The 4494-nt window shown below is 44.6% G+C and overlaps 1 pseudogene; it reads right to left on the bottom strand.

Annotated features, from left to right (window-relative positions):
• Positions 1-407: 407 nt before the first annotated feature.
• On the bottom strand, positions 408-1808 carry LOC130844730 (cleavage and polyadenylation specificity factor subunit 7-like; annotated as a pseudogene).
• Positions 1809-4494: the final 2686 nt, after the last annotated feature.

The raw sequence follows: 4494 nt of genomic DNA, 5'->3' as shown, positions 1-4494 counted from the left end.
CTTCTGGTTACCAAATGGAAAGGGGGTGGAGGAGGGAGAAATTAGGAGCTTGGGATTAACAGATATACAACACTATAAATAAAACATATAAACAACAAGGACCTACAGTATAGCACGGGGCACTATATCTTGTAATAACTTACAATGGAAAAGAATCTGAAACAAAATAGATATATCGAGATATATATATATACACATAGATACATATATGTGTGTGTATAACAGAATCACTTTGCTTTACACCTGAAACTAACACAACATTGCAAATCAACTATACTCCAATAAAAAAAGAAATCTAATGGCAATGATGGAAGATGGGGTCGTTCTTGAAAAGGACAGGTATCATCTTACATTTGCCTTAGGTAAAGCCTTGTGTCATCTTGTTGGCAAAGCGGGGCTGCTCTTCTCTAGCAAGATGGAGGGGAATGTTTCTTGGATTCAGAGGAATCCGGGCCTTCAAAATTCTCAGGTACATCCACAAAATATGCCTGATGAAGGTGAGGAGATGCAAGTCCATTAAAAAAACATTTGCTTCCAACCAGACTCTTAGTGGTGCAGTCCCGTTCTCTATTCTAGTATATCTCATGCCCCTGGTCCCTTTCTTGGAAGTAAGGACCTTTATTAAGAAGCAGGTCCTGGTGCCTCCTGCGGGCGGCTCTCTTGGGACCAGCCAGGTGATCTCTCCTGGAACAGATGTGTTTTTCTGGAAGAGCTCCTGCTGGCACCCACACTGTAGGACGTGGCTTCAGTGCTATGAACCTCTTGAGAGAGGAGATGAGGACACAGGAACACTAGTCATTGACAGCCTGAGACTGCTTGATAACAGCAACAGCCACAAGAAGTATCTCAGTCGAGTCACTGTAATCCCACGCACTTTGGAAATCACTTTGGAATGGGCACTGTTGGCAATGACTGTTTTGTTCATGACCTCTCCAAATTCAGCTTCACTCACCACAGAGGGTGGAAAGCCCGAATCTTGGCTGCCATGGTGGATAGAGGGGTCAAAGGTCTTCATGTAAATATCTGGTAGAGGCCCCACGGTAGCATTTGGTGGAGGAAAGAAGGCTGGATTGAGGTAAAGGTGGTAGAATGGCCCAGCGGGAGGTACAGCCAAATTAGGAGACCATGGAGGGTCATGAGATGCCCATGACAGATGCCAGGAGGAAGAGGAGGGACTCCGGGGCTTGAGGAGAGAAGTGGTATGGATGGAATCGGGGCTGGGACCAGACCCATCAGGTGAAGGGCTAGAGGAGGGCAACCGAAGTCAGGCAGCACACAGGGGGCTTATGCACGTGGACGCATGAGCCTACGAGGTGCCCAGAGTGTGGCCCGTCTGTCAGCAGAGTCACTAGCATCTCGGGCGTGGTCCCATGGAGCTATTTCCACTCTTGAGACTCAAATACGTTCAGATGCCGAGCCTCTGCCGCACACTGTGACAGGTTCTGCCTGGTGGCTGACCCCACATCCGCTTTTTCTCCGTTACGTGCTTTTCTAGCAACAATTTTGTGGACAGGGTTTTCAGAGGCTTCCTCAGCACAGCCCCTCGGACTGGCCATTTGCTCCGTGCTCTGCAGATTTCAGCTCCACCACATCACAGGCTCCTGCAAGTGAATAGCCTGGCTCAGCTGCTGGTCTGTGGTCCAGCAGGAGAAGCCGCGCACATAGACAGCAGCTTGTCCATCGCTCCGGCAACTGTAGTCGCAGAACTACGTGGGTCTTGTTGCTGGGCTTGGCGTTGACCCCTGGCGAACAGGAAGCGGTGGCTCAGCACTGCTGCTTCTGGCCTCTGAGGGCTGTGAGGTGGGCATCGGGGAGCGGGGTTGCTTTTCCCATAACATCCAAATGGTGATGTGCTTTCTGCCGAAGGAGGCGCAGCAGCAGGGTCCTGCAGTGCCCCGGGGGCTGGTACTTCACACACCCGCAGGGCAGGCTGCCGCTGCCACGAGGAGACACGGGGCACGGGAGGTAAGACTTGGCACGTGAGAGGTGCGGTCCCTGGAGACCCTTCTGACTCAGCGGGGAGAGACTGAACTGGACTGAATCCGTCCTCTGTTCTCTGGACATGTCTCACATAGCTGGTAATCAGTCACTGAGGGCACCTCCCCAGGGTGGAGGAGGCACATTGCCTTGGATCAGAGGCTACAGGTCGTGGCATTTTCCTCCTGTCCCCCTACCCCCACCCCACCTCTTTCAGAACATGGCACCTAGCCAACCAGCCCCGTGGTAAGTGACATGCTTGTCCTCAAGGGCAGTTCTGGGTGTCTTTTTAAAATGTAGACATAACCGAATAAGGTGATAATTTAAGGAAAAAATATAGAATGCCAGAAGAGCCATTTACCCAGAGAATTTTTTCTCCCCATCTTTATTTTGTTCTTAATAATACAATTTTGGCTTTAATTACTGATAGCAAACAGAAAAAAAAAATAAAAAAAAAAAAACCTTGTCCCGCTGTTGGTTGTTTATCTTTCTGAAAATTGTGTAATACACTTGATGATGCTTTCCACCGTTTACACTGCATTGTATTTTTTTTTTTAGTTTTTTTAAGTCATTATTGAATTTGTTACAATATTGCTTCTGTTTTTTTATGTTTGGAATCTTAGCTCCCCGACCAGGGGATGGAACCCGCACCCCCTGCATTGGAAGGCAAAGTCTTAACCACGGGGCTGCCAGGGAAGTCCCTGTATTTTTTTCCTCTTGTAATGAAACATTTTAAAATGAGACATGTGTATGAGCTGCTAAAGACAAAAAGACATATTATGTGATGCCACTTACATGAGTTATCTAAAGGAGTCAAATTTGCAGACGGTAGACGGGTAGTTACCAGGGGCTGGGGGAGCTGGGGGTGGGGACTTAGTGTTTAATGGGTGCAAAGTTTCACTTTGGGAAGATGAAGAGTTCTGGAGCTGGATGGTGGTGGCGGCTGCACAGTGTGAATGTAGTCAGTACCACTGAGCTGCACACTTTGAAATGATTAAAATAGTGAATTTAATGTTGTATCTATTTTACCATAATATGGAAGGAAGGAAGGAAGGAAGGAAGGAAGGAAGGAAGGAAGAAAGAAGGAAGAAGAGGGAGGACGAACCAGAGAGGAAACAAGCATTTATTTGTAGACAAAAAAAAAAAAAATCCCACTCACGAATCAGAATCTTGTCTTTCAGACATGGATAGGATAAAAACAAGATAGATTCCTACCAAGTCTGTACCCAAGGGCAGCCCTCAACAGGCTCCCTCCCTGATAAGTCTTTTCTTCTCGCACAGAAAGCAAAAAAATTAAAAAAAAAACAGTATTAAATTGGATTTTCATGCTGTTCTGTCTTTTCGGACTCTGATTGCTGTGTGATTGCTGTCTTTACTGAATGCCCGCGACGGACCACACTCAGAGTCACTCTATCTTATTATTCTCTCTCTCTCTCTTTTTTGAACAGATTAGTAAACTGAAACTCAGAGAGGCTGAACCACGTCCTGAGACCTTAATGGTCTATTAAGCTGTTCATGAACTAGAAGCAGAATTTAGTCCGGGCTAGGCCTGGCTCCCAAACCACCACACCACCCTCTCTTTCTTTAAAAAAATAACTCTTTGCTGGCTAGACTCACACGAAGAAAGGTCATGGTTCAGGAGCGTGCAAATGTAGTTCATTTCAACAAATTTACAGGATGCTGGTCTCTGTGCTAGAAACTGATAAATGGTGTGGGACCTTATATTATACATTTCCATGTATTTTATAAAATGTCCTTCTGATTGTGACAAGAAAGCTAAAATGGACAAAACATATTGAAGGATCCAGCTCAAAGGTGTCGCCCCTGGCCATGCTGAATAAAGTCATTTTAAAAATCCGTGATTCCGCTAGTGATACTCAGAGAGAGAGACAGAAAAAGAGAAAAGAGGAAAAGATCTTCATAGAAAAATAACTTAAAGAGAAGGAAATAGTAAATAGAAACAAAAGGACGTCATTAGAAATCATCACTCTGTAAACCTTATGTAATCACTGATTCAGTCAAGGATTAATAGAGGATGCTAAAACCATTGGGTGAAAGTTTGTTGGAGAATAAGATACCTATATTATTCAGATTATTATCCCACAGATTCTTTTTTAATTAAAAGAGAAAAAATATGTGTTTATGGTGAAGATATCTGGCAGACGCACCCTAATGAAGTGATCAAACTTGTTTCTCAGTAACAACAGAACAAAATTTACATTCCGTACCTCCTTCTCATATGCTACAGGGGGAAATACACAATATCATTTATGTAGTTGTCTTGCCAAGATGTTTAACTTGAATCTTATCATTAGGACCAATCCAGAACTGTGGTAAATCCGTAAGACAACAGCTCAGACACTTCAAGATGTCAGTGTCAGGAAAGAAAGAAGAAAAGGCAGTGGGATACTAGTCTATATTAAAGGAGATGAAAGAGACATCACAGCCAAACAGAACGCATAAATCTGGTTTTCATCTTGGATTTTAAAAATATGTAAATGCCATTTTGAAGATAAG

Source organism: Hippopotamus amphibius, chromosome 2 (assembly GCF_030028045.1).
Source record: "Hippopotamus amphibius kiboko isolate mHipAmp2 chromosome 2, mHipAmp2.hap2, whole genome shotgun sequence".
NCBI classification, from domain to species: domain Eukaryota; kingdom Metazoa; phylum Chordata; class Mammalia; order Artiodactyla; family Hippopotamidae; genus Hippopotamus; species Hippopotamus amphibius.
The sequence above is the reverse complement of the archived record's forward strand: the minus strand, read 5'-3'. Positions and strand labels throughout refer to the sequence as shown.